At 39.2% G+C, this 24,265-nt stretch overlaps 1 protein-coding gene across 4 annotated transcripts in view; it reads right to left on the reverse strand.

Annotated features, from left to right (window-relative positions):
* The window catches only part of RAF1 (Raf-1 proto-oncogene, serine/threonine kinase), a 95,592-nt gene extending 72,258 nt beyond the window's left edge, over window positions 1–23,334 (reverse strand). The window contains exon 1 of one of the 4 annotated variants that reach the window (XM_004456123.5): window positions 22,947–23,334. The gene's annotated coding sequence lies outside the window, so the exon portion shown is untranslated. The remainder of the gene's footprint in view (window positions 1–22,946) is intronic. The other 3 variants (XM_012524309.3, XM_004456124.5, XM_058288279.2) reach the window with 3 other exon arrangements.
* Between the last annotated feature and the right edge of the window lie 931 nt (window positions 23,335–24,265).

Consider the following 24,265-nt stretch of genomic DNA (forward strand, 5'->3'; position numbering starts at 1 on the left):
TACCATGTTTCTTTAACTGGGCCATAGCTTATTGTTTTTTGGACTGTCATTTTTGTTGGTATCTTGGCATCTGGCTTACTAGATGTATTTATTCTGGGTATAGTTTCTCTCTTTAGTTGAGGGCTTTCTTGGTCTTTCTCCCTTGCTGGTTGTGTAGTAAGAGCCGAGGACATAGCTGGTGCTATAAGCTGTGGAGGCTCAAGCTGCCTACACTGTCCCAGGGACCGATGAAGCTTATCCCACCTTTCTCCTTTGCCAGGGAAAGGGACAGATCCACAGCTGTGTGCAATAATCCAAGCTGTGTAGGCCTAGACTATAGTTGCCCAAAGAGACAGACAAAGCTTCACCTCCCTTCCTCCCCTGCCTGAGGCGGGGATGGAGCTGCAGGTGTGGGCAGCAATCTACTGTGTGTAGGTCCAAAATGACCACAGTTGCCCCCCTAGATTTCCAACTCTTCAGTCTGTGCCAGCCGAATGTACCTGCAGTTACCCAGAGAGGCTGGTGCAGCTCACACCAGCTTCCTTCCTGCCAGAGGTGGGGCTGAAGTCTACGCTAGGGCTGCAGTCCGATCTGGATGAAAAGAAGCTGGTCCCTACTGTCACTGTGATTTTCAATCAGCCTGGCTTCCCCTTACACTGGGGGCAGAGTCAAAATGGTGGCTACTGGCCTTTTCCAACTTGTACAGGTTCAAATTTAAGCTGCTCTTAGGGTTATACTTATAGCCAGCTGAATTTACTAATCAGTAGCTTTAGTTGGTGGCCAACAGTCTTTTCCTCCCATTTCTGGGAAATGGAGCTTCCAACTGCAGCCACAGAACAGCTCTTAAGGTAGCTCAAGCCGCCACAGTAGGATGATGTCTGGCCTCTATGACATGGCCAGTACTTTCCCAGAGAGGTTAACTCAGGTCTCCCCAGCTTCTCCCTGTCAGAGAAAGGGATGGGGTTTAGGATAGGGCTGCAATCTGATCTGGATGGAAAGAAGCTGGTCCCTATCAGCACAGCACTGTGACTTTGGGTCTACCTGCTTATCGTCATGCTCTGGGCAGAGTTAAAACGGCAGCTACTGGCCTCTTTCTGATATGGACAGGTTCAAACTTTAGCTGTTCTTATGATTATACTTTAGCCTGCTGAATGCACTAATCAGTAGCTGAAGTTGGTGACCAATCGTCTCTTTCTCCCCTGTTTCTGGGAAGTGTAGCTTCCAATTCCAGCCACATAATAACTCCCCACCAGTGAAGGATGGGCACTGGTCTCCATGGCATAGACTGCTCTACTTATCAATCTTCTCTGCAGATAGGCAGTCTCCTCCTTCCATTCTTTCAAGGATGTTAGAGGATGCTCTTCTGGTGCCCCAAAACAGGTGCTTTAGATAGCTCTGGGTGATTACTAACTGCCCAGTAGCATGAGCTGACGCTAGGAGCTCCTTACTCTGCTGCCATCTTGCTAGTTGGAGTCACTGATTTTTCAGATTTGCTATTGACAGGTAGAAACCATAAGTCATAATGTTGTAGCCCTAAACCTAATTTCACATTTTAGTAAAAAGATGAAGCCAATTTCTCAATGAATAAAATAACTGCACTGCTGAATATCAACAAAATTTAAAGGTCACAACTAATTAACAGACTTCTATGGTTCAAAATAATTTCTCATTCCTCAAATAATTCAAACTATAGCAATTTTAAGGAAAATTCAATTTTACAGTAAATCATATTTTTAAAAATCAGGGATGTATTCTTGAAGATTTCCATGAACAACTAAACAACATGCACTAGTGAAGCCAATGAGATTTCCGATATATGGAAAAAAAGAACAGAAGGCGGCCAGTGATTTTCACCTCTTACACTTCCAAGAAATAAGATTAATTATCTTTTTAAAAAGTCTAAACATAGGTAAAGCAAGCCACAAGTCCTACCCATAATATTGCACCTCTCTTCTCAGGCAAGAAATCAAATGGAAATTGGAAAACAATGCCACTTCATTGTTCTATTTAGCTAAATAAAAACTAAAACTTCACTGATTAAAAAAAGAAAAGAAATCAAACATCAGGTAAGAGCACAGTACCTATCAATTACCCCCAGGAATCAGCAGAAAAGACACAAATATTCTGTTGGCTAAGACAAAAAACTACTATATTTTCAGAAAGCCTACAGCTCTGGGCACTGTTAGCTCTGAGCACCTTATACCCCAATCCACACAAAGCTTCCCATGGATGAGAAACAGGTTATAGCAGGTAGGCACACTCTTGGGTTTGCAAACATGTTAAGGATCAAAGTAAAAGGTTAGGAAATACAAGGGCCAGAGTATATTTATGAAAAAATGACTTGTTCAAAAATTTAAAAGAAAGTAAATTATTTCCTAGTACAATTCCTTATGAATAGCTGAAAAACTGTCTTAAAAAGGACACTTGTATAATTTACTTTGGTGCTCAGCACCCATGAGAATGCTGGGTTATAATAAAGGCATTTTAAACTTTAACATATCCACTTCACCCTTCTCACAATGTGGCTCAGCTTCAGAATAATTTTTGTGAATTGCTGTATTCAGAGGCATTTCTAAAGATGAAAACATAGATTAATAAAGTATACATTAGAAAACAAAATGAACTTTTCAAAACTCTGGGAGGGTTTGTTCTTTTTCAGTTTATTAGATGCTGTAAAAAATGTTTTGAAAGACTCTCCAAAATGAATGAATATTAAGGAACAGCATACATACTACAAAGTACTATTAAATAACCTCAGAACAAGTCAAATCTGGTAAGTGTACAATTATGAAAATGTAATTACCAGTGCTTAGGATATAATTTTTAGTGAGTTGAGACTTAGTGTTTTAGGGTACATCTCCCAACTTAAAACCTAATCTGACAGGAAGTGGATGTGGCTCAACTGATAAGAGTGTCCATCTACTATATGAAGGGTCTACGGTTCAATCCCCAGGGCCTCCTGATCCATGTAGTAAGCTGGCCCACATGCAGTACTGCCACTTGCAAAGAGTGCTATGCCATGCAGGGGCGCCCCCGCATAGGGGTGCCCCATGCACAAGGAGTGTAACCTGCAAGGAGAGCTGCCCTGCGTGAAAAAAGCACAGCCTGCCAGGAATGGTGACACACACACGGAGAGCTGATGCAGCAAGATGATGCAACAAAAAAGTGATGAAGTTTCCCAGTGCTGCCAGATAATGCAAGCGGACACAGAAGAACACACAGTGAATGGACAGAGAGCAGACAACAGGGGAGAAGGGGAGAGAAATAAATAAAATAAATCTTAAAAAAAAAAAAAACCTAATCTGAAGCATAAATATTTGGCTGGAAATACGACCAAACCAACTTCTTGAGATATAGACCACACTGGAAGTGCTCACCCATTTCCAATGGCTCCTCTCCTGAAAGTTGGGATTAGATTCCTTTGGGTCATGGCAAGAAAACCAATTATAACAAACCCTGATTAAGCCAGGAAGCTTTCCAGGAGTTGAGTGTACAAGAACCCAAAGTCCTAAAACATCTGCCAAAAGAAAGAGTCAAGAAACAACTGTAGGGGAGCAGATGTTGCTCAGTGGTTGAGCACCTACTTCCCATATAGGAGGTCCTGGGTTCAGTCCCTGGAGAAAGAAAGGAAGGGAAGGAAGGAAGGAAGAAGTAGCTGGGTAGATGGGGTTAAGGATGACCTTGTTTCACTCCCTCACCCCTTAGGCAAGCCTAGCAGCCAAATAAATTCCCCTATTGCCCTTTTGGATTAGGGAAACACACAATGTAAATACTTCAGGGAGGAGATTTTTTTTTCCTGTCAAAAACGCCTCTGCAAATCAGTAATTATAACCACTCAGAAGAACCTCATTTCAAGTTTTTCTTAAAATACGGTATTTTATACTTAAAAAACACCAAAACAGTAGAACAAAATATCTAAGGTAGCCAATGGTTTGGTGTTTAAAAAGGTTTACCAAGCAATTCTTTAAAAAACTACCTTAGACTGCTTCTGTGTGGCTGGGAAAGAAAAATCCAAAGACTGATGATTCCAGAAAGTTTACTTCAGTCAAGAGAATTTACAATTTCAAAACTTTACAGTTTACTCAGCTCTCCTATCATCTCACAGCCTATAAGAATTAACAGGCTAAAGCAAACATTCCTACCTCTTTTTTAAATGAGGAAAAGTGAAGTTCAAAAGGTTTCATGACAATTTAAAGAAGCAAACAAAAAATTCATATCCTCCGACTATTATTTTGTACAGATTTAAATAAGACAAATTTGAAACTGAAAAAAAATATCTAGTGATAATTTACTATTACACTTTGAAACTAATACTTTGGAAAGTAATGCAACAGACCCACGTGTGGAGGAAAGGAAAATACACACATACTATGTCTTATATACCAAAATCAATTTAAGTTTTATCTTTATGTTTAGATTTTTTACTTTACTTCGAAATAATAAAGGGTTTAGATTAGATTCATTATCCTACAGCAGTTACATTTTTAATGCTTTTTCTAAACCGATCTTTTCTTTCCTCTTAATCCTTTAAATCAGGGGTTCTTAACCAGGGGGTCCACAGACCGCTTAAAGATTTCAGGAGGCCCTTGAGTTTAAACTGGAAAAAAAAAATCAACTTTCTATCTTTATTTTCTCTGACCTCTAACTGAAATCTAGCATTTCCTTCACTTATGAATATATGCAATAAATTACAGTAGTATTCATTTCATATCACATCGCAGCATATTTCGAAAATCACTTAACACTCATCCATACTCTGAAATTACAGGTAGTTGGTAGACCGGATGCTAATTGAGTATCATAAAACGATCTGCCACTACATTCTGAGAAGGTGTCCGTGATTTTCACCTGACTGGCAAAGGGGTGTGTGGAACAAATCAGGTTAACAACCCGTTTTAAGTGAAAAAGAATAAAGAGTATACCAAAAATAAAGTATTTTATTCACCCAGCTATTATAATCTGAGGCAAATGAATAAGGATTTGAGATACGAAGAAATATGAAGACTCTACAAATTTCTTTTAAGCCATTCATTTTTACTTTCATACCCCAAATTTTCTCCCCAGAGTAGGTAATAAACATGGGTTAATAAAAGAAAATCTCCATGTAATTAGAAGACTGCTAAACTACAAACCATGATTCACTAATTCTGAATAATAGTGAATACAAAAGAATTCTTATACACCAAAATAAACCCAGGTACCCTAGAATAAGAATTCAGTCATAATATTATCTGGCTGCCCCAAATTTCTTCTGGTTTGAAAGAAGAAGGAAGAGGAGAAAGTGGTTTTAAGATCTTGAAAAGTCTATATCTGGAATAAATGACCTAAATTTACTTAGGTGCCTGTCTTTTTAAATTGCATTTAACTTACTGATACCTAAATTTAAGATTTACTTGCATTCCTTTCTCCTTGACATATTCTTAATTTCTAAAATCTCTTTCTTAATCTTTAACTGTACTGTTTTTTATTGCATCCATGAATCTCTTATCTCTGAAGATATTTATAAGGCTTGGATTTTGTTTTGTTTTGTTTTTATTTTTTTAAGTTTTCTTCTGGTTTCAGCATTGTCTATGTTCTCCAAAGCGTCTCCAATTCACTTTTTTCTACTTTATGCTGGGATAGAAATAAGGATTTGAAGGCCTAACTGCTCCTATTCAGGCTTTTAACTCCACTCCACACCTATCTCAGTGTCTCCAATGACTGAACCTTTCTAAGGTTTTATGGCATATTAGTGACTAGCCAATGCGCTCTCATTCCTCCCTGGAATCTTAACAGGCTCAGATTTCAGTTTTTTTGGTGTTACCATTAATGTTTACTTTCTCGCTTCCATAATCACTTACCTCTTCTCTGCTGACCTCTCTTGTCCTGTTCTTTGTCCCTTGGGTTTATTTTATTCCTTTATTATCATTTTTAGTAGGTTTCAGAGAGGGCAGAGTTAATACATACATTCAACCTATTACATGGTTTAATTACAAGGTCACTAATTAAAATTTCTCTAAAACTCTTGATCCTGTGACTATGATATTTTAACTACCTGAATGCTTTGACAGGAATAAAGAATCTTATTTATTTTGGAGTATTATTATTAACAAGAGTGAACAACAACAAAAAATCATATTTGTATCTGGCATTGTGTTGTGCTTTTCAACATTATTTCATTTAAACATCTTAACCGAGGCTCAAAGATACTAATTTACCCAAAGTGACCCAACTAGAATTTAAACATCCAGCCTGGGTTTTTCTAAGTTCAAAGCCTAAGCTTTTAAATATTATGATACTGTGTTCCAAAAACCAAGCCTGAGGTTCCAAAGTACAGATCAACTCTCAAAGATCTTGTTTAACTCTCAGATTACTTGGAGGAATGACATTGACTGTACACTACCTTAATCATATACAGTTCTTTGCAGATTGTCTCCAGATTCCCAGGACCCTATTCAGAGCCTGCATGGGACAATTCTAGATGCTTTAGATGCATTAGTCTATGTCTTAAAAGTCAAGACTATCACATTCATAACTCACCTCCCATTAACCAATTCAACTCTCTTTGCATGGATTTATCACTTCCTCAAAAATCTTACTTCTCCAGAAATTAAGATAAGACTTATTACCAAAACAAGAGAAATAAACCAAAATACAATGAAAGCTACTTAATGCTTAAGAGAAATGTAAATTGTTTCACCGTTTTAAGTAAAAATACAGGCAAAAGTAGCTCTATTAACTCCATATACTACACAATTTTATTTGAAGTATATTTCAATTTATAATTTCTTAGTTAACTAAGTCATTCCAATTAACTATTCTAACAGTGAAAGTATCTTTCTGATAAATTAGAAGATTACAAAATAGATTAGGACTATACAGAAGTAGTAGTAATGAATCAAGCTAAGAATAAACTAAATTATATATACCTTTTTTAAAAGACTCCAGTGTGTCTCCTTAGTTGGTTGGTTGGTTCATTTTTAGCTACCAGGGACTGGAGATTAAACCTGGGACCTTGTATGTGCGAAGCCAGAGCTCAACCACTGAGTCACATCAGCTTCCCTGAGTTGGTTTGTTTTATTTGTTGTTTGTTTATTGTTTTTTTTCCAGGAGTCACCTCCCATGTGGGAGGCAGGAACTCAACTGCTTGAGCCACTTCCACTCCCTCTACTTGGTTTTGATCACTTAATTGTGGAAAGAACCTTTAAAATTCCAAAGCCAATACTATCAATTTACAAATCTTTCCACTAAATCTGAGGTTCTTAACCTTTTTTGTTCCATGGACCTCTTACTAAGTCCACACTATACTGTGTATTATTTAATAAATATATCACATCTGTTACCAAGACGTCCCCACAAGAATGTTTTTTGAATTTTAATTCAAGCTCACAGACCCCTTGTTAAGAACCCCTGCACTAAAGTAACTTCAGAGTTATTACCTATCATATGAAATTCCACGCATCTTAAGCACTCTCATAAGAATCAAAATCAGCATAGAAAAACTTTCCAAAAGTCCCCCTCACTAAATGGTAAATCATTAAAGATAAAACATCAGGTTGGTATCCCTAATGCCCCAAGTTTTAGATATAAATGCTTCGGTATGAGGCTCTAACCTCACCAAAAATGTGTGCATAAACTGGGCACATTTTATACATATATAAGTGATATGAAGTTTCCTAGAAGTTTGGGATATATTGATTGGTGGTGAAGGGAAACATATTTTGGAAGGACTATTTCCAAAAGTATTATTTTTAAACTAGACTCCTAAAATAAATATTTGAGGTCCAAAGAAAAGTTTTCACAAAGAACAGCACTATCAAAATGATTCATTATACCATCTACATTAGTCAGGGTTCTCCACAGAAACAGAATCAATAGGATATAGATGTAAATATTATGAGATTTATTACAGGAATTGGCTCACGTGGCCATGTGGGGAGATTGGCAAGTCCAAATTTCATAGTGGAAGGTACAAGGTGGGAACTCTGATGAAGGTTTTGGTGAATTCCCCAGACGAAGCTGACTGGCTGAAGTAGAGACAAAAATTCTTTCTGACTGCTGAAATCATCACTTATCCCTTTTAGGCCTTCAGTAGAACTCAACAAGGAAAATTCTCTCATTGCTGAAGACAATCTCCTTTATCGATGATAGACATACAATCAACTGACTGATGATTGAAATCCACGAAATACCTTCACAGTAACAATCAGACCAGTGCTTGCTTAACCAAATTGGACACCATAACCTACCCAAGCTGTCATATGAACTTAACCATCATCCCATCTTACAGAAAAAAAAGGGAGTGGATGGAAATAAGTGTTTCTACTCAGGTTAGGTCAATAAAGGTTTATTAAGAAAGACAATTCTTTAAAAGGGATATCTCTGAGCATTAAATATCTCTGAGCACTCTATGAAAATGGAAGGCAGTGAATACTTGGAAAGACAAATGAATTTAAGACTTGATTTCTGCCGTCAATAATGTCATAATTTATTTGAAGAGACAATAAAGGGATTCAGTGGGATTAGTCACATAAAATCTCTAAGTAGGAAACAGAACTACTACAGGTCGTTCCCAGAAACCTAACAAAAAAAAAAAACCTAACAAAAATACATATAAAGAAAATCTGCATCATACTTGGGAGTTAAGTTCTAAGGTAAAGAGAATAGACAGGGAGCAGTGTGTCTTGAGCAGCACAACTGCTTGAGCCACAAGGGAAGTCCCGGGTTCAGTTACTGGTGCCTCCTAAAAGACTATGAGCAGAAAAAGAGCGGACAGATGAGGGAGCCATGGGGACGATGGGGGGAGTAGAAAAAATGCTAAATAAAAAAGATAGAATGGAGGCAAAATTACCCTAAAAAATCCCTTTAGTCTTCCATTAAATAGGTAGTCTGTATTTAGGGTATTTACTCCATCTCTCTTTCACTTTCTTCCTCTTTAAAGTAAGGATCATAATCACTACATAATCACCAAGTTGTGAGGAAGATTAAATGAGTTATGGTAAACTGTAAAGAGGTAATGGCAGGTAGAATTCAGTCAATAAAGGTAAGCAAATAATACCATGAGGGATCAAATTATTTTTTCAATCATACTTAACCATGAGATGTGCACACTGTAAGGCCTATGGGAACTGAGAATGACTAAGGAAATGACTTCCTTCAAATGCAATCAAAAGCTCTCACAGTAATACACGATCAGTGTGAGGAATGGTGGCTAAAATGGCTTACACTACTTAAAAACTTTTTTTGAAGAGCAAAAATATAGTTAATACTCACATTCTGTGCTTAAAAGGCAATTTCACTATATTCATTCCTCCTTTAAGCACATTCCTTTCTCAGTTCAGTCCTGATCCATCAATAGACTGGATGATCAAGGCATACCAATTTCTCAAGATTATCCTAAGCTTTAGGAAATAAATGTTTCTACTTTTTAAATTTCTATTGGTCACACCTCCCTGGAAAAAGATCACCCTCACACATAAGCTTCTACTGAACACAGGCATGCTCAAATACATAAAAACCTAATGTCATTTCATCCAAGACAGGAAGCAGTAATGTATGTATCTGCTTTGGAAACGGCTTAGGCTACAATTTCCCAACCAGTCCAAAAGGGCACTCTGATGCACTGGAAGGTGGTGTGTGTGTCAATATTTTGAGTTTCCTCACTCCTCTTTCTCAATTTCTCACTACAAACTGGCAACCTCATCAGATGACTGGCCAGCATACATACACATGAATCCACCATAAAGTGAGCAAACAGGGGCTGCCCAAGTTTAGGAAACTCGAGCTTTTTAAAAAGGGTAACAAATTTTAAAATACAAGTTAAAATTCAGCTAGTTCAAAAACAGTTATGTTAAAGCAATCAATTCCACAGTAAAAGATGTGACAAGCTGATTTCATTTTAACTCTCACAAGCAAGAGTTATTTTCATTTTAAATCACTTTGCCTGAACTTTTTAACCCATTTTTCTTTTCATCCCCAAATCAGTCATTGTCTGGTCACTTGGGCAGCAACTGCTAATTTAAAAATGAACAGACCTATATACAAAGCACATTACTAACACAAATACGGAAACATATGAAGCACAAATAAAACATAGTTTAGGGATGATCATTCTGATGGCCAGACAACAATGGGGTAAAAAATGGCTATACAGAGAAAGGGAAAGGAGGGGGAACAAATATCACCCAAAATACCTCATCCTACTAAATTTAATACACACTGACCTTGTACCACTAATTTCTGTTCCACATGAAAAGCATGAATTTTAGTGGCAAATTTTGTATAGCCAACAAGTGGTTAAAAAAAAATAACAAAATCAGCCTTCCTCAAAAATAAACATACAAAATATAACTGCTTATTCACCATTCTGGACACTGGCATTGCCTCTTCAGGAAGACACTGGTATTTTTCCTAAAGATAGAAATATTTCCCATGTTTACATCTTGCCAAGCAATTTCAAGAAGTAATCATGTGATTCAGCATCTCTCCTACACCTTCTTCTGGAATTGATGGCTTTCATACAGAAAGATTCTCTCATCTTTATGCACCTTGCTTGCTTTAAGTACATATAAGAATTGCAGGAGAGCAGCTGCAGCTCAGTGATTGAATGTCTGCTTCCAATGTACGAGGTCCTGGGTTCAATCCCCAGTACCTCCTAAAAAAAAAAAAAAAAGAATTGCAGTAATTCACAGTATACTCGTTTTTCAGGAATTATTTTTAGTCAACTTTTCAAGAATAACTTTCTTAAAGCAAGAATATGCAAACATTTTCCCCTCTATTTAGAACATTAACTCACTGAATTTCTAAATTACATCTAGCTACTTTGCCATGAGAAGAAAAACAAAAAAACACAAAAAAACATGTAACCTATATAATTATATATCAAATTAAATGCCTTAAGGAAAAGACCTACATGACTCTTGGTGCTCCCTCATCCAGTACCGCATATGCAAAATTAGGCGCTCAAATATCTGCTGAATGAAACAATAATGGAGAAAAGATATAATTACAGTATTTCTCCTAACACTTTTTCATGGATGTCAAATCATTATCTATTACATAAATATTCTGACATATAATCTAAGGAACCAGAATGCCTCTTGTGTGTACTGCAATCTGGCAGAGAATTGAGAGAAAAAGAAAAAGGAGCACCTTTCATTAGACAATTTCTAAGCATCCACGTTCATTTGCTAGTTGCCTTGAAGAACAAAAGTTCAGTAAGACATGGCCCTTGACTTCTTTTGAAATAGAAAGGAAAAAAAAAACCCACCACCATTTACCAAGAGTTATGTGCTGGGCATTGTACTAAGGGCTTTCAGGAAACAAAAAGACCTACAAAATGTGGTAGCTTTTTTTTTTGGGGGGGTGGGGAGGGCAACTCCTCAAGAAAATTACTATAAGAATTCAGAGTATGGAAAGATCACTTCTAGCTTAAATTAAGAAAAAGGTGTACAACAAAGGATGGTTTTATTGTAGTATATGAGCTTGAAAGGGAAGTTATTTCAACAGATGGATAAAAAGGTAAAACAAAAGCCAAAGTATATCCAGGGAGTAAGAGGAGAGAAAGAACATGCTGGAAACAAAGGGGCCTGATCATGAAGGGTACATTTTTTTTGCTTATCACACAATTTGTTTCCCTTTTGTTCTAATCTTTAATGTCTTTACAAACACACCCATTACAAATAGCAACTCCTCCCTCACCCTTGGTATTCTGTAAACCCTATACTGTTTATTTTTTTCTATAGCACTTAAAATTTTTATATAGAAATATGAAAATAATTGGAATATAGACTGTAAGCTTTATATCGTTAAATTTCTTGAACTTGGTAAGCACTTAAGGTGCTTGTTCTTAGAAAAAATTATATACGGATTAGCAGTCCTTTTTTATCTTCTTTGCTTTACCTGTCATTTTCCTCTAATCATGCCCAAATACCTGTCTTTCTCCATCCTTATAATCCCATATAGATCATATATACATACACACATACAGATCTGGGTTTTTTGCAATAATTTACATTTCCGTCTCTACTATTTTTTAAGTGCATTGACTGATTACAGAACACCTGTTCACTGAGAGGAGAAAAATGGAAAAATCCAGAAAAATAAGCCCCAAAAAACCCTAAAGTAACCTTAGCTGATCCTCACTGTAGCAGTTTGATACTGTTTATGAATTCCAAAAATAGATATTGGATTATGTTTATGAACTGGTCTTCCTCTGGGCATATTAGATTATACTGGATTCAGAGGTTTCACTTTTACTTAACTAAATAATGATTAAGGCTTTGATTGGGTCACGTCAGTAGGATGTTGAGCCTCTACCCCGCCAGTGGGTGCGGACTCACAGAAAAACCACACCACAGAGAAGGGAATTGGAGTTTTGAGCTGGAGCCCAGGAAGTAAACACACGAAAAGAAGACATTGCAGAGGCCCCAGGAAGAGAGACAAGCTGTTCACCCAGTAGTCCACAATGGGCCTTGTGGAAAGAGCAGAGCAGCTGAGCCCGGAGAGTAAACACATCTGGGAAGAGAGGAACCCTTGCTGGCATTGGCAGCCATCTTGCTCCAATACTGGTGAAGGAAGTAACTAATGTTCTATGGCCTGGTAACTGAAAGCTTCTACCTCAAATAAATACCCTTTATAAAAGCCAACTGATTTCTTGTATTTGCATCAGCACACCTTTGCCTGACTAATACACTCACCAATATTTGTGGGTAAATATACTGTCTTTCATTCATTTTTTTTTTAAGATTTAAAAAAAATTTTTTTAATTTATTTCTCTCCCCTTCCCCACATCCCCCCCCCCCCCCCCCAGTTGTCTGCTCTCTGTGTCCATTTGCTGTGTGTTCTTCTGTGTCTGCTTTGTATTCTTGTCAGGAGCACCTGGAACCTGTGTCTCATTTTGTTGCATCATCTTGCTGTGTCAGCTCTCTGTGAGTGCAGCGCCATTCCTGTGCAGGCTGCACTTTTGTCACACTGGGTGGCTTTCCTTACGGGCACACTCCTTGCGCGCATCAGCACTGCGCGTGGGCGCCAGCTCATCACATAGGTCAGGAGGCCCTGGGTTTGAACCTTGAACCTCCCATGTGGTATCCATTGGGCCAAATCCGCTTCCCTATCCAGTCTTTTGTATGCATGCATATATGCACGTAAATATTTTTCTTCATAAAAATGAGATCTTACAGTACATATTTTAGAATCCTGCTTTTTTCTCTTAATGCACATATTTTTACCAACCAGGATTAAATGAAATCATCTTTCACTGGTCAACTGAATACATTTTAGACTAAAAGAATATGAGGATAGCCTGCCATCCAGTTCGTTCCATATCCAGGAGGAAATATAAACCAAGAAAGAAATAAAAAAAAGAAAGGTCACAACTGTGACAGCAGAGTGACAGCAGAGGATCATTGGTGAGGGGAGTCCATGATGGGGGGGATGTGTAGGGAAGGGTGTACCTGGGCCATGCCTTTAAGACATATGAATATATTCAGGTGTTCATGGGGCTTTGTCTTAGTGGATGGAGACCCACTACATTTTCTGATAGAATGGCAAGAATTCCGAGTGCAAGGGCAGTACCTAGCGAAGGAAGACAGACCATTATGCCAGACCCTTGATATTGATGGTTATACTAATGAACCTTTACTTGTGAAGTTGAAACTTAGCCTAGTGTAGTATATTGCTTGGGAGTTACCTCCTAAGAGCCTCCTTGTTGCTCAAATGTGGCCTCTCTCTAAGCCAAAATCAGCATGTAAACACACTGTCTCTCTCCCCGCCCACTCAACCCTCTCCCAGCTGGGCCATGACTCCCTGGGATGCCCTGGCACCAAGGGATTATTATTACCAAGCTCCAACTAGCAATATATCCAGAAGACGACCTTGACCAAAAGGAATAAATATTAAATACAAATTAGTTTTTATGGCTAAGAGATTTCAAAGTGAGTCGGGAGGTCATTCCAGAGCTTACACTTATGCAGGTCTCAGCAGGATCTCATTGCCTCTGTAAACAATGCCTCAAACAGCAGGGCTCCCGAGGGCTCGAGACATTTATACACTATAAACAGGGCAGGCAAGCTCAAGAATTCAGTACTCTGATACTGGGCCTTTGGAGTTTATGCTCCCCAGTGTAACAGAGTTAGACTCATTTATAGGTTCCCTACACATGGTTCTTTTGCCCCTTTTATTTGAACCTATAATTAGCACTATACTTATTAAATATATGTCCCAGAGACTTGAGTCTTTGGTCCGTTCATGTGCCTGTTGAGCCCTGAATCGCCACAGAGTTGCAACACCTACTCTCCAGTTCATTGGACTCACCCAGGACAACTAAGAAGGAGATGACCACAGACAATGCCCATCCCAAGGAACAGAGTGTCTGCAACTGCAAGCAAGATAGTTCCATCTATCTGTCCCATGGGATCTAAGCCCCCTCTCAATTAGAAACAGAGTTGGCATCACCATCCCAAAACCCTCAAGACTTGGGAATGAACAATGGACTAAAGCAGACTTACTATTATTCTATTATAGACAGAATTATATTCTATTATTCTAGCAATGGAAGAACTTTTATCATTGACATAAAGGCACTGGCCACCAGAGGTTCTGAGGAAAGAATAGGTGTAACATGGGGGCATTTTCGGAACACTGGAATTGTCCTGCATAACATTGCAATGACGGATACAGGCCATTATACATTTTGTCAAAACCTATAAAATTGTGCAGGGCAGTATGTAAACTATAATGTAAACTATAGTCCACAATGAGTTGTAAAGCCTCAATAAAGGTTCATCAATTGTAACAAATGTACCATACTAATGAAAGATAGGGTTAATGTGGGAAAGTGTGGGAAGGGAGTGAATGGGAATCCCCTATATTTTTATGTAACAATTATATAATTTAAAGCTTTAAAAATAAAAACTTCTAATAAAAATTAAAAGAGGGATGCGGACTTGGCCCAATGGATAGGGTTTCCGCCTACCACATGGGAGGTCCGCGGTTCAAACCCGGGCATCCTTGACCCATGTGGAGCTGGCCCATGTGCAGTGCTCTTGCATGCAAGGAGTGCCCTGCCACGCAGGGGCAGGGGTGTCCCCCGTGGAGGGGAGCCCCACATGCAAGGAGTGCACCCCGTAAGGAGAGCTGCCCAGCACAAGAGAAAAGTGCAGCCTGCCCAGGAATGGCACCGCACACACGGAGAGCTGACACAGCAAGATGGTGCAACAAAAAGAAACACAGATTTCCGATAGAAGTGGTCACAGAAGAACACACAGCGAATGGACACAGAGAGCAGACAACTGGGGGGGGAGGGAGGGGAAGGGAAATAAATAAAAAATAAACCTTTTTTTAAAAAAGGAATAATTTGATTACAACATATTTCATAACAGTGAGAGAGTATTTTTTAAAATATTCTTTTAAAGTAAAATTTATGTCAAAATAGGATCATTTTTAAAATGTATGATATAAAGAACTAAAACAGCTCATAAACAAGTTATTCTTTTCAAAAAAGATGAGTCATTGTGTAACTAATTTAGCTCTTTAAAGAATGCTATATGTAAATATATAAGAGAAAAAGTCCATCAGCCCCAAATATAGCCAACTTCTAAGTATCTAGTATTGCCCTTGAGATCTAACTAACAATAAGTAAAAAAGCATAGCACCCACTCTGAATTGTCAGACAGCTAGATAATACTAGTCAAGGTCATGATTTCTACCCTCACAATCACATACTAATTCCAGTCCAAGCTAATGTCAAAGGAAGTAAAAGCGTATCATTTAACTCATTCTGGTTAAAACTCTTTTCCATGTCTAAAATCTATGAAGGCAGAAAGAGCGAGCCAGCAAGGCAAAAGCAGCTTGAGCCAGTGAGTCAGCGGGTTAGTAAAGCAGGCAAATCAGGCAGCCAGAAGTGAGAACTCAAGGCACTCTACAGATCATGACCAATCAATAGAGAGGGAATTGTAAGCAAGCTAACTCCTTCAACAGATTTTCTAAGTATGGAGTTCAGTAAATATATTCTCTTTATTATGAGCATTTTTTGTGGGCAGTTAAGAAAGAACGAAGTCCACAGGTTTAATTAATTAACCTCTGAATCCACTCATTCAATTAATGTTTGTTGTATAAGCAAAACGAGGTTTTAAGAATTGTAGATATATAAACAAAAAAGAGTAAGGCAATGTCACATCTTTAAGCAGCCAGAAAAATAAAACCTCTCTCTCTCTCTCTCTATTTATATATATATATAAGATATAAATATTATTTAGCACCTTACATTTCACAAACTGGTTCCAATCAGGGACCAGCCGTGGTGCTAAGCTGAGTAGTCAAAGGTGATTGAAACAGTCCTCCAGGAGAGGAGAGAGGCAAGCACTTTCATTTGTCATGATAAACACATATAAATTTTACGACGCATCAATACACAAATCAAATTTCCAAAATCTGATCATTAAAATAAAAATTTTATTTCTTAAAGTACTAAAAAAAAATACACAAATCATTTAAGGTTAAGTAAAGGCCTTATAAAACCCAGTATTAAGTATTGGAATTTAGATTCAATACTTCCACTGAAGTACACAGGACTGGACTCCTGGTGTCCATTAAACTGAAAATTTTTTCATAAGCATCAATAAATAACGAATTAAAAACACTGAGCAGGAAACATTAATTTGAGTTTATAATATAGTGGTATGTTCACAAATGCATAAGGGCTTAAGAAAAACAAATCCAAAGGTTTTAAAGAGGGGCTCAAGGAAGGAAGTATAACAGTACTGGATGGGAAGGAGATAAAAAGAGCAGGAAATTATTTTTTAGAAGACGGGACTTGAAACGGCTCTTTAAAAGGAACAGATATTGCAACTCTTATTAATAGAGAGGTGTAATATGGGGGCATTTTCAGGACTTGGAGTTGTCCTGAATGACACAGCAACAACAGATATATATCCTGCCATAACCTACAGAATTGCGTGAATGAGAGTGTAAACTATAATATAAACTATAATCCATGCTGAGTGGCAATGCTCCAAAATGTGTTCATCAATTGAAATGAATATACCACACTAATGGAAGAAGTAGTTAATATGGGGAAAAGTGGGAGGTGTGGGGAGTGGGGCATATGGGAATTCCTTATATTTTTTTTTATGTAACATGTAATCTAAGTATCTTTTATAAATGAATAAATGAACGAACGAATGAATGAATGCAACAGATAAAACATGGCTAAACACACCAAGAAAGCTGGAACTGCTGGTAAATATGAGACCCATTATGACACCTCCCTCAGGAAAACGGTTAAGAAAATAGTACACCAAGTACACTTGCTCCTTCTGTGGCAAAACCTAAATGACAAGACTGCAGGGAGCTGCACTGTGGTTCCTGCCTTCAACACCACCTCTGTAGTTGCAGTAAAGTTGCAGTAAAGTTAATCAGGAGTCTGAAGGAATTGAAAGATGAGTAGAAGTTACACAATTTGAAACATCTCTGGCCTACAATAAATAATTTACATAAAAAATATAAAAAAATAAAAAGGGGAACAGATAAAAGTAAGGAAATGGCATGGGCCTCTCCCCATTAGATAAGGTCCTTGAAGGCAGGAACTTGCCTTACTCACCCTGCACCAAGCATAGCGGCCTGAACCTACCTACTGGGTACTGAAAAAAATGACTGCTGAATTCCACTAAATACAGTCTTAAGGAGCCACATTAGTAAAGCACAGAGGCAAAAACTATATACTTGTCTGTAGGCAACAGAGACCCTTGGAAGATCTGAACAAGGAAGTAAGGAGAGCACATCTACACTTAAATATTCTTACATTATCACAGAATAGGATATTTAAGAACACATTTCCCTCTGTGAAAAAAAGGTAGGTAGCTGGGGAACAAAGAAGAAGGTAATATTACTCTGCACAACATAACATTCTGTATTCTTGGAATTTTGTGGAATATGAATGTATTACCTATTCAAAAAATTAATACATTTTAATTTGTAAAAATCTACACCGTAAGAAAAAGGAGCTCAGTGCAGAAGTTCTTACAGAAGTCCAGGCAAATAAGCTGAACTAATTTGGAGGCAATAGAAAGTAGTTGAAAGCAACTCAAAGATGTAGCTGTCAATACAATCTGACAAATGACTGAAGGTATGGAGTGATGTAAGGGCCCATACCATGAATAGAATGAGCTTGCTTACATTAAATTAAAGGTGTTTTTATATTATAAAAACATTATATTCAGAGAATTTGGCAAGTATAAAAAGGAAAATAATCCTTATTTCTATAGCTTAACCATCATTGTTTGCATATGCATGTATTTTCTTCCAGTCCCCCATGTGTAAGTTTTGGGGTTTTGTTTTTGTTTTTTAAGTTTCTTGCGATATAATTGACATAAGATTCACCTATTTAAAATGTACAATTAAATGGATTTTTGTATATTTGCAGAGTTGTGCATCCATCTTCACAATCAATTTTAAAACATTTTCATCAACCCACTCAAAACACAAACCCCATTCACAATCATTTCCCACTCACCCCCAACACTTGGCAACCACTAATCTACTTTCTGTCTCTACAGTTTGCTTATTCAGGACACTTTATATAAACAAAATCATATAATATGTAGTCTTTTGTTACTGGCTTCTTTCACTTAGCATAATGTCTTCAAGGCTCATCCACATTGTACCACATCTGAGGTACATCATTTCTTTTATGGCTGAATAATATTTCATTATATTAAGTTTTTTTTTTAAATACACCTAAAATCATTCCAGATACATAATTTTATGTTCGGCATCTTCTATGTCATAAATGTGTCATACATGCTATTTAATGAAAAGCATAAAAATGTTTCATCAAGTGGCTATACCACGGTTTACTTAATCATTATACTGTTGTTAGACATTTGAACTGTTTCCAGTTTTTTCCTATTGTAAATAAACCTTCTTAAATGCAAGTGGGAGCTCCTTCTTAATGAGCTATCGGGATCCAGAAAAATGCCTCTCCCAGAAACCCTGGGCTTTCTAATGAGTCATAGAGAACAAGAGTCATGTTCTTCCAGGGAAAATCAGGATTTCGTCTATCCTAAACCTTGGTAAAGGACAGATATTAAAAGCTGCCTGAGGTTGAAAAGCATGCCTCCCAAATACCAGGTTAGTAATAATTAAAAACAAAAAATAACCAACCTCGTAATTATTAAGACTTATTAAATTCCATCAGAAATCTAGGGAGAAGAAAAGTAAATACTTTGCCAAATATGACTCCTTAGTATTATGTAGCTTCAAAGAAATCAGAATGATTTTACGTTTCACAGCAAGTTGGAGGAAAACAAGAGGAGAAAACATCTTGACTAAAACAGTAAAGCTGTAGTTACCCTTGCTACTGAAAGAAATTGAGTTAAATCCAACATGTAGAAAGAGGACGAAAATGACACCATACAGCCCCCAAAGGTCCTCCAAAGCCATCAGACACACGGAATCCCCCAAAACATTGGTTGGCATTGCCTGCTGCTTCCCATTCATTAACCAAAAATGTAAACAAACTCTGAAGTCATAAAGGTTTAAAAACCCAGAGCTGGTTTAAGGATTGTTAATCCTCACCCAGTAGGAGCCCTTAGAATTAGGCCTAAAAATAAAACTACAGGTCAAGTGTTCCTCAAGAAATACTGTGTACACTGTTTGGAATGTGATGCCAATTAAACTTTGAGAGTGATTTGTCAAAGAAACTTCAGATAGCCTGGGCCAAAACCAATAACAACAAAGAAACAACATCCACTTGACATTTTCCTTGGTGAGTATTTTAGAAAGAAGGCAAATAGATCTGAAGTGAACTACTAAAATCATTGAGAATTACAATAGAAATTCTGGGGAAAAGGGGGAATAGAATGACTCAAACATGGTAAAATTAAAGACGAAAACTTTAATATATAATTAAGGAATTTTTACTTACAACTTGAAGGCAAGAATAAAATAGCCAGCTGTTACCTATCATGAGGATGACAGACAAGGGAGTGTAGACCTATAGCAGAGGTACCAACTGAATTGAGACACAAATATCTAGTATTACATTTCTAATCCAGTTAGATGTGCAATTAGAAATTCTTACCCATCCATAGCACAACATGCGCTCACACACGAATTAAGACTTAAATCCTAAATGAGCTCAATGGTCTTTGATTTTCCAATTAATTTAGTCAAGGTGAGCAATTTGCGAGATATGGTTATATTTGAAGAAAGGACTTCCATGATTTGCACAACTGAAAAAAAGCTTTTCAAATTAAAGTTCAACACTGGATCCGACCCCCACTGTCACACTGGACTACCTACCGCCTTCCAAAGGCAGTATTTAAAATTCTCTTCTGCAAGTCAACGTTAAGGCATGCTGTTTGGCAAACAAGCTCCTCCCAAGAACAGGATTATTATGTATGGCCTATTATGTCTCTAACATGCAAACAAAAGTACTCTCTCATGTAACATTTTCTACTTTTAGGCAATAGGCCACTAACAAAGTTTTATCTGAAATTAAAATGTAGTCTACTATAATAGACTACTTGAAACAGTAATTTGAAGTTATTGATTATATAATCCATTTCATAAATAGCCTAGAGCTTCTGGTAAAGTCAAATTTAACTCCCAAGAAGTATGAAGTAATTTTTTTTTTAATCTTCAAAGCAAACCACCTACTTTGGACTTCACAAATGGCATATTTCCTACTAAAAGCAACTAGTTTCACAGGAATTCTACAGTACTTTACTCTCTATTTCATCTTTGGATAGTTTTTGTCACAAATGAACAGCTTAATCAGTTTCTCACTTAAGTTTTCTTCCTGGTAAATTAAATCCCATAAAGTATGTTCAAATGTATTTCATTCAAGCCTTCTACTTTGAAGACATATAATTTATTTCCAACTATTGACAGAAACTTAAAAAGATTAAGCAATTCTACAGTTTATAATCACAAATAATGCATACCTAATAGATATACTTTCAGATCAGAAACAGTAACAGGTTTATATTCCCCAGTATCCAATGTTCAACTGGGTCAAATGTTTCCGTAGCATTTTAAACAGCTTAGCCCTTGAAGTGATAAGGGTGAAAGCAAACGAAAAGAATCTTAAATGTTCTTCAGAGCTATATAATCATAACCCTTTAAGAAAAATTTAGGAACTGCTAAAGACTGTTAATATCTTAACAACTTTAACACAAAAATTAATCACAATAATACAACTATGTTAGGAAAATTATGGTCATAGAGTTAAAGATTTCATAACACAATTGGAACCAGGAGACTCCATTGAAAGAAACATTTTACAAAATAAAACACATTTATTAAGCTAAAAATAGTCACTTGCATCCTATACTTTTTTTGGATGTTATAATCTGCCAAATTCTGTATGACTGGGAACATGGTTTATATTGTGAAACAGCCATTTAAAACTGAGAATTAGTAAAATGTACTACATTTTACAAGTCAGTATTTTTGTGAACAAGCAGAATTTTAGAAAAATCTTTTGCACAACTCTCTAGGAGTAAGAGTTCAGTCCACACCACTGTATAAATGCAAAACATTTTCTCTAAAACACTTAAATAAAATGCTCTTAACTGGGTTTAACAAAGTACATCTTTTCAATTACTATTAGCTTCAAAAGCCATGAAGAGAGGGGAGAGAAACCATGTGTCAGGGAATAAAGAAACAGCTGCACCTATTTAGAAGAATCCAGATTAAATCAATTAATTCACCACTACCTTCAACAAAGAAAGACCCATCTCAATCTAACAACTTTTCCTTTGGCCCCTCAACTCTCACCATTTCTTCCCTGCAGACAATCTGCTGCTCCCCCCACACTCATTCCAACTCCTGCAGCTTCTACGCCCTGTACCTCAGTTTAGCCATTCCCCTCCTTCTACCTGGTGAGCACTTACTCTTCAGTCCTTCGAACCTTGGGACAAAAGTCCCCTCAAGGGTACAAGCTTCCGCAACTGCCCCACGCCACACTAGGTGTTCTAAATTCCTACAGCACCAGGAAAGCCAATCCTTACCCCAGCGCATTGTTTTCACGTCTTGGGAGGGCAACCAAGAGCCGAATGACTCCCTCCACTCAGCCCACAGAGGGTCAGGCAGGCAGAAAGGCTTAGGGAACGTGCGCTGAAATTCATTCCCTGCTTAGACTGCGTGGACCCCCTGGGCCCGGCCGCATCTCAAGGAGACAAATGAGACCCGATCATTCTTTCCAGCAGAGAATGAATACCAAAGGGCACACCCAAAAGCTCTGAAAAGAGAACAATGAATGAACACAGCCGCTACGCCTCACACGACGTTCAAAACTCCTCTCGGGGCATCGGACTAGCTCTGCAGTCTCTGCAGTTGCAGAACCGAAGCGCCCCGGCGGCTCTCAGGTCACACGAAAGATAGTCCTGGACCTCCATTCCCAAGCATCCCGGGGCCGAGCCTCCGTCGAAGCATCCCAAGCCTTTCATTAATAACCCACAGAGTCCTGAAACCCAAGGCGAGGTCCTTACGCCTTTGTGGTGAGGCACTGACCCATTTCCTTCTCTCTTCCCGATTCCTCTCGTCTCTCCTAAAAGGGTGTCACTTGGGGGAAGGGACCCTGAGAGAAGGTCAAAGCCCGGGGCCCCCCTCTCTGTGGCCAGAGAGAAAAGGACTAAGCCGGCCTGAGTGACAACGAGGTGGGGCAGCTCTGTGTGGGGTTTCCCACAGCCAAAATATGAGGAATGTGCACTGGGTACATGGGTGGCACTTGACACGTTTCCCAGATACACAAGGAAATCTGACTGGTAATGTGGGGAACTCGGCTCGCCGGCCAAGGCCCCCGGCCCCGGGTCCCCCGCCCGCCGAACGCCACCCGGAGTGACAGTGGCCTAGCCCGGGCCCTCCGCCCAGCAGCCGCGGGGTCGCTCCATCAGCACCGCCCAGGCCCGGCCGCCGGGCAGCCCGGGCCCCGCTGGCCCACTGCCCGGCTCCCCCGGCTTCCAGGTCCCGGCCCGGCCGCCTACCTGAGGGAACCGGGCCGCCCCGGTGTCCCGTCGTCCGGCAGCGGCGCTCCTCTCCCCGCGGCGGGTGAGGGAGCGGGGGGCGGTCACATTCGGCGCGTCCCCAGCCCGGGGGACGGGACCCCGGGCAGACCCCGCATCGTCCCACTCACGCTCCGCGCCTCAGGGCACACGCCCCAAAGCTCGGCCAACTGGCTCGCTGCGGGGCCGAAGAGAGCGACAGGAAAGCCTTCCGCCTCAAGCTCCCTCTCGTCTTACTCCCGCCATCTAAGATGGGCGGCCCCTGCGCCCGCGATGAAGACTCTCGGACAGCCCCGGCGAGCGAGCCTTCCGATCGGTGCGCCTCCTCCCGACCTGCGGCGCCACCGGTTCTCCCCTTCTACGCGATCCCGCCTGGTCGACAGACTTCGAACTTGACTCGGGCATCGATCGCTCTGGCCTGAACTCAAGCCCCGCCTCGTAGGGAAGGGGCGTGCCTCGCGCTCGCCGAGGCGGCCATTTCGGAGCCGAGCGCTGGCTGCGAGGCTTGCTAGTAACGCCGAAGTCTAGCTGCCTGAGGACGGCCCTAAGGCCCGGGGTGCAGGGAGAAGGTAACCTGGCTGAGACTGCGGCCTGCCAGCCTCCTCGAGGCCCAGAGTTAACCATACGACCCCGAGGGTGCAGCGCACAGAAGACAGTGTCCAGCCTCGGCGTGTGCTCTTAGCTGTCATACATATCCAATGCGGGAATCACGGCGCCGTCACTTAACTGGTTGTGTGGGAACGATCCTAAACCTTTCTGAGCCTCAGTTTCCTCAACTGTAAATTGGAGGTTCATACCCCCCCCCCAATACATGCCTATCAGATTGGCGAAAAGTTAAAGACTGATTCATCCCAGTTTGGTCCAAGGTGTATGCACACCTGTCACGTATGCCCACACAGTGCTGCAGGAGTCATATGGTGGGAAGGCAATTTGGGATTATCTTTTAACATTTAATATGTATATGCCTGTGCTCCTGGCCATTCCACTCCTAGGCACTAATTCTAGAGAATTACGTATACACGCACAAAATGGCCTGTGCGAGGAGGTTTATTGCTATAGTGTTTGGATTAGAGAAATAATAGAAAAAATGTGGATTAAATAGGAAACTGGTAAAACGCCTGCCACACCCACAGTATGGAATGTCATCTATTTAAAAGAATGAGTTAAATTCATGTATTGATAAAAACAAAAGCTCCAAGACATTAGGTAAAAAAAAGGGCAGACTATTTTATATGCAAACATGCATACAAAGTTACTTAACACTGTGTGTGACATTCGTTCATTTAAATATTTGAGAGCCT

The sequence above is a fragment of the Dasypus novemcinctus genome, chromosome 26 (assembly GCF_030445035.2).
Source record: "Dasypus novemcinctus isolate mDasNov1 chromosome 26, mDasNov1.1.hap2, whole genome shotgun sequence".
In the NCBI taxonomy this organism is placed as follows: domain Eukaryota; kingdom Metazoa; phylum Chordata; class Mammalia; order Cingulata; family Dasypodidae; genus Dasypus; species Dasypus novemcinctus.